This window comes from Macaca nemestrina, chromosome 8 (genome assembly GCF_043159975.1).
Source record: "Macaca nemestrina isolate mMacNem1 chromosome 8, mMacNem.hap1, whole genome shotgun sequence".
Taxonomy (NCBI): domain Eukaryota; kingdom Metazoa; phylum Chordata; class Mammalia; order Primates; family Cercopithecidae; genus Macaca; species Macaca nemestrina.
This window is the reverse complement of record NC_092132.1, coordinates 93,619,202-93,631,572: the sequence shown is the minus strand read 5'-3', so window position 1 is coordinate 93,631,572 and position 12,371 is coordinate 93,619,202. Positions and strand designations below refer to the sequence as shown.

The following is a 12,371-nucleotide window of genomic DNA, read 5'->3' as shown; positions in this document are numbered from 1 at the left end:
GATAATAAGATCAACTATGGATAAATGCAAACCCACACATTTGAAAACAAAAGCGCTAGCTAACATTTGACTATTTGCTCTATGTCAGACACCATGCTTAGCCTTTACATATATTATCTTATTTAATCCTCATGACAAACAAGGAGGTAAGTAGTTTTCTTATCCCCCTCCCCACCCTCCTTTTTTAAAAAAATCATATTCAAGTTCAGTGCTAGTAAGGCAAGGAGCCAGCCCCAGCTTCTGGCTCTAGAGCATACCGTGGGAAGCACCACATCACAGCCATTCTTTCACTTGGCCACAGGACACAGACACAGGCTTCTGTGGACCCTCTGGGAGAAGAAGGGGCTGTAAAACAGTCTCACTGAGCAGGGAGGGACGTCATAGTGCAGAGAAACAGACTCAGGGTGAACTAGACACGGAAAAGGCAGACCAATAGCCCAACTCCTTCCATGATCACCTTCTAGAATTTGTTCCCAAGTTTCCACCTCAGGAAACAAGAAAGGCAATGCAGATTTATTTTTGTACTGGGACTCCTCTTTAGAAGTCAAATGAAGTCAAATTACTTTGCTACAGTTTTACAATGATAGTTACTTTTATTCACATTTATTAAGTTTAACATTCTGCTAAGAAACAATGGTTTCAAACTTTCACATTGAAAAGTCCTCCTTTAATTAAGCATACAAAATTTACCATTTTCAACAGTAATCCATTTGCACAACTCATTCCTCAAGATTATTCCACTAAACTGAATCTTCATGTGTAATATATGAAAAAGTGATTTGTAGCCTTTCTTTCTTTCTTTCATGAAATACTAGCTTAAACATTAGCATTGCTACAGGGATTAAGATTTAGAAAATCTTAGGGACATGTAAATTGAGATAATGAAAAGATAGCTAATATGTAGAATAGAATTTTAAATGAGCATTAAATACTAATTGTCAGTGTAATTTCAGCACTTTGAAATGAATGTTTTTATTTAGTCTAATTTAGAAGAAAGTCATTTAAGTAAAATTCTGCAATTTTAAGTGTTTAATGGTAGTGGAAACAACAGGATTCTTTCATTTTATAATATTCAAAATTTTAAGTGACTGTTTAAACTGTGATTTGCATTCTGTTTCTGCTACTGTTTGAGAGGAATATCAAAACAGTTCTTCCCACTTAAAAGCAATAATATTGCACCTCCTAAGACTAAAAGGAATGTAACTTCCAATGGTACTCACCAGTTAATAAAATATTTTTTACTAACTGCCATTTTCAAAGGTTATTCTTTATTGCTTTCCAGAGAAGTATGCTCACTGTTACTTTTTCTAAATTATCCATGGTGAGGAAGATTAAAATATTAACAACTTTAGATTGAGTAGGTGTTTAGCCATATAAACCTTCTGACTATGTAACTTCACACAAGAAGCTTAAAAAGGTAAATTAGGGGGCTGGGCGCAGTGGCTCAGGCCTGTAATCCTAGCACTTTGGGAGGCTGAGGCAGGTGGATCATGAGGTCAGGAGATCGAGACCATCCTGGCTAACACGGTGAAACCCTGTCTTTACTAAAAATACAAAAAATTAGCCAGGCCTGGTGGCAGGCGCCTGTAGTTCCAGCAACTTGGGAGGCTGAGGCAGGAGAATGGCGTGAACCTGGGAGGCGGAGCTTGCAGTGAGCGGAGATCGAGCCACTGCACTCCAGCCTGGGCGACAGAGCGAGACTCCATCTCAAAAACAATAATAAAAATAAAAATAAAAAATAATTCCCCTATGTTATTTTATAACGTTTACATAAAATGGCAAGAAAAATACATTTAATATCATAATACATTTTCAATCCTCAGTTCTTCTCAGGATTGAAGAACAATCCTGAGATACATGATACATTTTAAAGTTATTGTGAAATCTTACTCTGCATAGAATTCACCCAATCAAGAGGTTTCTGAAAGTCTATGGTAACAGAATGATTTATTTCCTTCTAAAATTAAATATGTACCTAAGTATAATATAGTGGGCTTTGTTCTCCCATTAAATACATTGAACATATATTTATACAATTGTTATTCACTTAGGTAAGTTGCTTATTAATTACTATATATCCATCCACAAAGGCCATTACTACAAATTCATAGGCTGATCTGATTACTAAAATAAGAAGACTCCGTAGTTTAGGAGTGAAAACAAAGCTAATGTAATTTTGCAACCCCCAAAGAGAAGAAGCTATGTAGAGAATAAGCAGAAAATCAGTTGCCTTAATATTTATGAACTTTATCATGAAATTAATCAAAAATACCAAAACCAACTTAAACAGCTCGTTCTATTGCCATTCCAATGAGTAACGTTTTCAAGTCCATGTGGAATACATTTCTCTGATTCTCTACAGGGTTCATCAGTGTCACTCTGACAAAGTCTCTCTCCTTGAGTAAACCTTATACAGGCTCCTCTGACCCCCTCTTCTCAACGAGGCCTTGACCTGGCACCTTGCTCTTGGCCTGCTAGCCCAGTGGTAGCAAGAATACTGCTAAGTTGGATTTTTTAGCAAGAATTCCCCCCACCCTTGATGTCCCCTCTTAAGTCATTTTCCATCCAATGATTCCCTCACTCTGCTCGCTGGGCGTAATTTTCCACTTGTCTTGGCTTATTTAAAGTTGAGTCCCATCTCTTTCCCCTACTGCAATGGTCTTGACATATATCACAATAGTCCTGAATAATTTTTTCTTTAACACTCTCCCTTCTGTTTTGTTCTGGTTTCAATGCAGTGTATTAGCCCAGGAACAAATGTAGACTAGACAATCAACAACAGATGGCCCCTCTACACCTTACAGATGGCAACTTATGATATGTCACTATGGGTTTACAAAAGTCCAGATTCAAACTTCCAATATTTTCATATTAAAGTAAAAGCAAAGCAAGTATACAAAGTAAAATGCTTTAGCTACTCATTTCCTATATGATGTCTTAGAGTCACATGCCCATTTAATATATGTGAAATGGGTGATAGTCTCTAAAACCTGTTAAATATCACTGCTTCCTCCCATGGTGGGAATACAAGTCCCAATCTTCCAACATTGACCCAGTAGGGTGACTGTGGCAAGTCGCTTAATGCCTCTAAGCCTGCTTCCACATCCCCAAAGCAGGAATAACATTATTATCTACCTTATAAGATGGCTGTGATAATTAAATGTGTCAATACACACCAAGTGCTTGGGATGACACTTGGAATGCCAATCAACAAAACTGCACAAAAATAAATCAGAAGGAGAAAGTGAAACCATAGTTGCCACTGGGTACCAACTGCCAGATAAAATATCATCATCAGCCATTCACAGAAAGTGGTCCATTTATTTTCCAACTTTACGTTCAGTTCTCAAGTTTCAGTTCATTGAATTTTTAACACAAATTTAGTCAGTACCAAGTACACAGCCTTCATGAAGTCAACTGGATGTCATTAAGTCATTCTTTGGTGTCGGCCAGGCAAGGTGTCTCATTGCCTGCAATCCCAGCACTTTGGGAGGCCAAGGTGGGCAGATCACCTGAGGTCAGGAGTTTGAGACCAGCCTGGCCAACATGGCAAAACCCCATCTCTACTAAAAATACAAAAATTAGCCAGGCATGGTAGTGGGTGCCTGTAATCCCAGTTACTCGAGAGGCTGAGGCAGGAAATCGCATGAACCCAGGAGGCGGAGGTTGCGATGAGACGAGATTGTGGCACTATACTCCAGCCTGGGAGACAAGAGCAAAACTCCGTCTCAAAAACAAAACAAAACAACAACAACGAAGAAGTTATTCTTTGGTGTGTATTGGAAAATAGGAAAGGAACAGAAATATAGAGCCAGGGATGAAAGCCATAGATACTAACAAATGATCACAAGCTCAAGACGTGAAGTAAATACTTATCAATAGGCCGGGCATGGTGGCTCACGCCTGTAATCCCAGCATTTTGGGAGGCTGAGGCGGTCATATCAGGAGGTCAGGAGATCAAGACCATCCTGGCTAACATGGTGAAACCCCATCTCTACTAAAAATACAAAAAATCAGCCAGGTGTGGTGGCAAGCACCTGTAGTCCTAGCTACTTGGGAGGCTGAGGCAGGAGAATGGCGTGAACCTGGGAGGCGAAGCTTGCAGTGAGCCGAGATCGCCCCACTGCACTCCAGCCTGAGCAACCCAGCAAGACTCTGTCTCAAAAAAAACAAAAACAAAAACAAAAAACAAAGTATCAATAAATTAATAAATAAACAAAACCAGTGTGACCTTGTATTCCTTCTCAAAACATTTTTCACTACTACGAATTTCATGACAGCAACTTTGGAGGGGGCTATACTAGGAAGTTCTTTCCTGTCTCCCACATGGCAGGCTGTTTCTTAACTTAACCTATGTAATATCCTCATCACTCCTCTCCACACACATTTTTTAAGACATAATTTGCTAATTGAGCAGTTACTATGGATCAGGAGCTCTTGAAGGATATTATGCTCATTATTTATTTTCTACTCACAACTTTTCCAGTGAGATATTATTATTTTTACAGAAGAAGATACAGGCTCCAAGAGACTGCATATGTTGCCCAAAATGGCAGGACTGGAAAGTGGCAGAGCCATGATCCAAGCTCAAGTCGGCTAGACTTAACATCCAGCTCGTTCTTCTCTGCTTTGGAGCCTCTCATGCTTTCACTTTTAAATGAAAGATAATGATGATTCTTAAAATAACTGCTATGTCTTCTTTTTGGCATTGCAATTGCTGCCAGAAGCTATATTTTATTTCTGATTCAGTTCTTGCAAGTATCCTTCCTTTCCAACAGTATGCTCTTTTACTTTCTAAAGAACACACTGAATTTTGCTATTTACAGTTCTGAGATTTAAGAACTGACAATCTAGGAGGAACTTTTATGTTGCTGATGACTTTTCGCTGGATCTTGACTTTTTTCCACTTCAGGGACATCACCTTACCTGGTTCTCATAGAATTGTGAAACACTATGTCCATTGATAACCATAAACAAAGAAACATGTTAAAATAAATAACCACTAATCAAAAGGGGGTAGAGTAGAAAAGATAATACTGTAGTGAGGCTATGCGTAGATATTAACATTTTATGTTTATAGGTTGACAGCTTTCCATCAGTACACAAGCTCTATGTGATTAAAACGTGCCCTCCTCCCCTATGCACCTCACCAGTTTCCAAGTGTCCTCCAGGCCAAGGCTGTGTGCAAGGGAAGGCCACACATATCATGATCTGACAGCAAGGCGAAGTCCCTGTGGGCACCTATGTGAGTTTCCGGGGTGTCTGAGAGAGAACTGCCATCCAATCCAAACAGCCTGTCACAAAATCCCAGATGTTGGGAACCGCTAACGGTAAAGAGTGAGGAAAGGAATCAAAACAAGCCCAGTGGAGACGGCACAGTACAGTCATGCACGGGGCAGAGAAGGAGGGGATGAGGCTGCCACTGACAACTGGTGCATTACCTGGAGAAATCCTGTGCCCAGAGAAGTCAGGCTCAGGCAGCAGAAAGGAAGGAAGAGCAGAGATGGGGAGTGCTGATGGCACAGAACTCCCAGTTCTGGTCCACCAAGTACGTGTGCCCATAAATTCTATCTCATGGATTCTGCTCTGACAACAGTGCATGTTCTTGGTAACCAGAAGGCTGTCAAGTAATAGTTGGCTGTCTTCATCCCTTTTCAGCTGTGATAATGATAGCAGCACAACTGAGATCAAATATAATCACACACAAACACAAGGCAGGCGGGGACATCACTTGGCAGTTGCAGGCTGTAAGGGGGCATCTCGAGCCTGGCTTTTCAAAGCACTGTTCCCACACTCACACTATAGTCACCAGCGAGCTTGTTAGAAATGCAGAGCCTCCACCTGGCTCAGTGGCTCATGCCTTTAACCCCAGCACTTTGGGAGGCTGAGGTGTGTGGATCACCTGAGGTCAGTAATTCAAGACCAGCCCTGCCAATATGGGGAAATCCCGTATCTACTAAAAATACAAAAATTAGCTGGGCGTGATGGCGGGTGTCTGTAATCCCAGCTACTAAGGAGGCTGAAACAGGAGAATCACTTGAACCCGGGAGGTAAATGTTGCAGTGAGCCAAGATCGCTCTGCTGCACTCCAGCCTGGGCGATATAGTGAAACTCTGTCTTAAAAAAAAAAAAAAGAAATGCAGAGCCTCAGGCCCTCCTAAGACCTGCTGATTCCGAACAGGCTGTATAACCCAGTGATTTGCATGCACAATAAAGTTTGAGGGACACTAATGTAGGTAGTTGAAAATGCCACCAAAATGAAATAATATAGATTTTATCAAAGAAAATTCTCAGACACCCCAAAATACATATGTAAATTCCCATGATTCCAAGAACCCCAGGTCAAGAAACACTGTTCTAGGAGACCATGCACATACTTGTTTATCCTACACTGAGAAACCTTTAAAACTCATGGATGGGGAGTTTCTCAGTCAGTTTGGGCTGGTGTAATAAACTACCATATGCTGAGTAGCTTATAAACATCTTCTCACAGTGTCTTCAAATAATGGAATAGCCAAGCTCTCTGGGGCCTCCTTCTTTTTCTTTCTCTCTCTTTTTTTTTTTTTTTAGACAGTTTCACTCTTTTCACCCAGGCTGGAGTGCAGTGGCGTGATCTCAGCTCACCGCAAACTCTACCTCCCAGGTTCAAGTGATTCTCCTGCCTCAGCTTCCCTAGTAGACGGAATTACAGGTGTGCACCACCACGCCTGGCTAATTTTTGTATTTTTAGTAGAGACAGGGTCTTGTCATGTTGGCCAGGCTGGTCTCGAACTCCTGACCTCAGGTGATCCACCTGCCTCGGCCTCTCAGGGTGCTGGGATTACAGGTGTGAGCCACCGCGCCTGACCTCTTGGGCCTCTTTCATAGGAACACTAACTCCATTCATGAGGGTTCCACCTTTATGACCTAATGAGACCTCCATCTTCATGACCTAATCCTTTCCCAGAGGCCCCACCACCAAATACCAACACATTGGGGGTTAGGATTTCAACACATGAATTCTGGGTATCACAAACACTTAGAGGTCTACAGCACATAGGCTAAATAAAATATTTACATTATATAGACATGCATTATGGAAATGAGACCTCTATAAATCAGAAGGGTGTTTCCTTGGTGACGAATGTTTTCTACAATGAAAAGGGGGAGAGGAAGCAGGCAGCCTCTTATTTCTCTGACTTTGTATGCCTTGTGTAGATGCTTGGCGCACATGCATGCATGTGGCTTTGATTTGCTATTTTCTGCCATGTTGTCTGAAAGTGTTAAAGAATGAGTAATCTTGCAGCCATCATAAAAGAGCTGCTGATTCAAATGGCTTTGGGCTGCCAAGTCACCATCAGCTGGGACTTCACAATGCACGGAGATACATCAGTTTTCTGGGAACACATCAGTTTCCCTGTGGCTCTTCATCCAGTTACATAGGGTTTGGTCTCTTGATATTGATTCACTTTACAATTTTTCTGATTTTTACTTTCTTCTACTCATAATCTTCCTTTTAGTGGAAACTGTGGCATAATTGCATTCACATAAAACATGTTTCCTGGGCTCCTCTGCTGCCAGACATAGGAAAAGGCCAAGGAAGATATGTTAGCACAGGGGAGAAACAAAGTGGTCCAGCCTGGCAAGAGGTGCCTGATTGTCTGCTGCTCACATGAGCTCACGAACTCATTGATCCTCACTATTCAATATCCATTTCCAGATATTATCCTCTGATGACATAATCCAATCCAGAGCAAGAAAAGCAAAACCCCTGTTGGAACACAGGCACATGTGCACTCTCACTGCCAGCCTTGGCCAAGGCTGTTCCTGCCCAGAACACCGCCCCACCATCCTCATGGTGACTTCCAGTTCATCCTTAGCTATCACCTCCTCACCACATGTGTTCCAATGACCTGCTGCTACACAGTTAACCACAGTGTAGTTCAGGAATTTGGGCAAAACACAGTAGGGTGGGCTGGCCCCTGCCCATTGGTGTCTAGGGGCTCAGATGATAAGAAGGAAAGATTGACCTCACAGTACCATTGCCAGGAGTGCCCACCCACAGCCTCTGAGGGCTGGACCCTTACAAGGGGCCCAGTGCTCCAGGAATGAGTGTTCCAGCAAATAGAGCAGTGCTGCCTGGCCTTCAGAGATGCCTTGGGCTTCCCCCTCATTGTGCTGATTAAAGCAGTCACAGCACCTCCAGGTTCAAGGAGAAGGGCTCAGTTCCAAGCTCAAAGACAAGAGGGTCAAAGAATCAGCCACCATGTTTCAAAGCCACCAAGAAAGAGAAGTGTCGAATCCTTAAATATCAGGATAAATGCTTCTCCTATCAGTTCCCTTCTATGGCAGGACTAATCACAGCCTTTGGAAGGTTTACTCTCATTCTCCATAGACTATCAGCTCCTTAAATAACTTATTCATCATCTTCTGCCTAATTATTACTACAGTGCAGGGCACATAGTAGTCACTGATAAAATATTTGTTGAAAAAATTGTTCCACACAAGAATACTTACAGATGCTCCTTAATCTCTTCTCATATGTATTGACTTACACTGAATAATCTGTCTAGCATATTCTCACTCCTTTACGGCATGCTAAATGCAAGGAAGAATTTCAGTCTATGAGGCATGGCTTCCAACCAACGCCTCCAAGTCATGCTACTTATCATGAAGCCAAGTTATCTAACAACAATCTTCTGGGGTTAATATAACCTTATCCCATAAAATTTCTCTTATAGGCAGAAAATTCACTTTAATGGTTTATGAATGTCCTGAACATGTCAGACTGTTTCCCTACTGAGCATTCCCTCTGTACTCAATTGAAGAAGCACGACAATCTGCGATTTTAATATTAATAAGGCAAATTGACTTACAAAAAGGGTACAGCATTCTTGCATCCACAGTGGCTAATGGTTTAGGCAATAGGCAATATCCAGACATGCATATAATTATATGAAATTTGAGTTAAAATGTATTATTGCATAATTATGAGAATAGCTTCCTCTTGGGTAAAAAGTGTCAAGATGGGTTTAAAATCGGCTTCGTTTTACTTGGAGACCATATTATTCCAGTTTCTTTTGCTACAGGATAAATTCATAAGTTGTAAGCAATTGGTGCCTCGAAACCAGCTGGCACCATGTAGCTGTGCACAACCCAAACATCATCAAGTGAAGTGCTTAGTGCGTCCACCAGGCTGTATGCACAGCCCGAAGCGCCTGCAACTACTGGACACTGCAGAAAACCTTCTTCTGCTGCTGAGCCCAGTAACATGTAATGCCTTTACTAACAGAGAATAAAGCGGTTCCAAATAGTTGTCCTTAGGGAAGACATACAGAATGGAAATTGGATAACTTAACCCAGCTAGATGCTTTTGATTGGTCTTCTGGAATGTTCACATCCCTTTAAAACTTTGCAGAGTTCACCCCAGCAGTATAGGAGATGGAAGCCAAAAAGATAACACAGGATACTTTGAATTTCAGTTTTTTCTACTCATGCATTATTTTCACTAAATCATATAAAAATAATGCTCTACTACCTTTGATATGGAACAAACAATGGATAAACTACTGGAAAGCCATTGCTGAAACACACACATCTGAATTTGGGGGAAAGGTGATCTCTAAGCAACAGCGAGAAAGCCATAGGTAACAGGAATTTTGAATGAAATGGGCGTATTAGCCAGATAGCCAAGTTCCTACCACAGCACTCCCACAAAACTGTTGATATGTTTAGCGAGGCTTAGAAGTAGTCTCACTGGAAAGAAATTGGTAAAATGGAATTAAACATTATAAGTCAACAGGGCCAAAATTATGTTTTTAGATAGATTTGGAGGTTCAGTTCTTGAAATTCCAAAGTCGTGCTTGTTCATATCTTCTGAAAGATATATCGACTGTGATTAAATATTTTCTTTCCCCCCAAAAGAAACAATTTGAAAAACATGTGAACTAGCAGGTATATGTTGATAGAATAAATATGGCATAACAACACTACTCAGAAATCTCTGCTCAACATACTCTTAGTTTAGCAAACTGTAAAGTCTTGTGAGACCAAGAACTATACAAGACTCCTTTTTTTTCTAGCAAGAGGTGGACATATTTGATAAATCATTTTACTTTCTCCGTCAACTCTTGAAAAGACATTTCAATGAGACATCACTTTTATATTTGTTAATGTGCAAGATCCCTGTAAAACTACCAAGGAATCAAACTGCATATTTTACCAGTCAAAACAAATTATTTCACCTTGACGAATTATGCTTTTCTATTGTTTTTATGAATTCTTAAGCAGATCAATCAGCATAACACACTCATACCAGAATCTCATTCATGAACTTTATATGTTTCTTTCATATTTGCCATAAAGGCAATGTGAAATCATTGTGAGTAGCAGAGTAACCATAGGGCCTTTAGACAGTTCACAAACATTAAATAGAAAATACAATAGTTGGATAATCGAGTTGATGTACTCCTCTCATTATAGTCAATCTTAGCATTGCCCCTAATTGGATCAACATCACATGGAAACAAGTGCAACAAGTTTCTAGTAATAAAATATAAAGGAATGCCTGAACACACAACAAAGAGTGTGCTTGCTCATCAGAGAGGCACTTATTAGGAGGCACAGAAATTTTTCCTGCAGTTAGAAAAAAAAAATCATTCTGCATTGCTTCCCTTTACGATGTTGCTATACATTTCATAGCATAGAATAATATGTGTAGAAAAAAATAATATAATACTTTAGTACCCAAAGCAACTGAAAACACAAAATCATTCATTTAACTCCCCTCTTCTTAGCAGGGAAAATTATATTTCTATTAAAATTAAAATATATTCATATTTAGGTTTTGCTTATTGAAATAATGTAAATGCCCTAGAAAGCAATGCTTCCATGATCATAAAATTATAAACAAACAACAAAGACACATTTTAAGCATCAGTGGTTATATATCTCTCTCAGGCAAACGGTCTCCAGTGAAACTCCTGGGCTTACCATCAAGACCTTTTGTGGAATTAAACATTTTAGATGGAACAAGCTGTTTCTAGGGTGCACTTGATGATGGTCCTTTACGGTCTTCTAAAACTTGTCCTCACTCTAACTCCAGAATCCACTGTTTTGATTTTATTACCAAAAATACAATGCTGGTTGTTTGTACCTGCCAAAAAATACTTGAATGAAATGATTAACATGGTTCATTAGATAATGCCTGAGGACATACACATCGAAGGCATATTTCAAAGGAACAAATGCCATTTTATTATTACGATGATTCATACAATGCACATTAGCAATACATGTACAGGTAGACTTTGTCTTATTGTGCTTTGCTTTACTGTGCTTCGGAGATACTGTGTTTCTTAAAACCTGAAGGTCTGTGGCAACCCTGCGTGGAGTAAGTCTATTGGTGACACTTTCCCAACAGCATGTGCTCACTTCATGTTTCTGTATCATATTTGGGTAATTCTCCCAATATCTCAAACGTTTTCATTATTATTGTATCTGTTATAGTGGTCTGCGTTCAGTGATCTTTGGTGTTATTATTGTAATTGTTTGGGGGACCATGAACCACAGCCATGCAAGATGGTGAACTTAAATGTTGTGTGTGTTCTGACTGCTCCAACCAGCTGTTCCCCCCATCTCTCTCCCTCTCCTTGGGCCTCCCAATTCCCTGAGAAATTATTGGGAGGTCTATTGAAATTAGACCAACTAATAACCCTCCCGTGGCCTCTAAGTGTCCAAGGGAAAAGAAGAATCGCCAGTCTGTCACTTTAAAACAAAAGCTAGAAATGATTAAACTAGTGAGGAAGGCATGTCAAAAGCCAAGATAGGGCTCTGTACCTTAGACCAGAGCAAAGCCCTCACTCTCTTCAATTCTGTGAAGACTGAGAGAGAGAGAAATGAGGAGGCTAGAGAAGAAAAGTTTGAAGCTAGAAGGGGTGGAGCGAGATGGCAGAACAGAAGACTCCACTGACCATTCCCGAAGACTCCACTGACCATTCCTGCTTCGAGGACACCAATTAAACAACTATCTACAGGAAGAAAACACCTTTGTAAGAACCAAAAATCAGGTGAGCACTCACATTCCCTGGTTTTAACTTGATATACTGAAAGAGGCACTGAAGAGGTAGGAAAAACGTTCTTTTTACTTTTTAAGGAAAAAAAATTTTTTTTTTGAGATGGAGTTTCACTCTTGTTGCCCAGGCTGGAGTGCAGTGGCACCATCTCGGCTCACTGCAACCTCGGCCTCCTGAGCTCCAGCGATTCTCCTGCCTCAGCCGCCCTAGTAGCTGGGACTACAGGCACCTGCCACCACTTCCAGGTAATTTTTGTATTTTTAGTAGAGACAGGAATTCACCATGTTGGCCAGGCTTGTCTTGAACTCCTGACCTCAA

The 12,371-nt window shown here is 40.6% G+C and overlaps 1 protein-coding gene across 5 annotated transcripts in view; it reads right to left on the bottom strand.

The window, feature by feature from the left end:
- LOC105495658 (peroxidasin like) overlaps positions 1-12,371 on the bottom strand; it is a 507,670-nt gene that overhangs the window by 468,352 nt on the left and 26,947 nt on the right. The window lies entirely within an intron of this gene.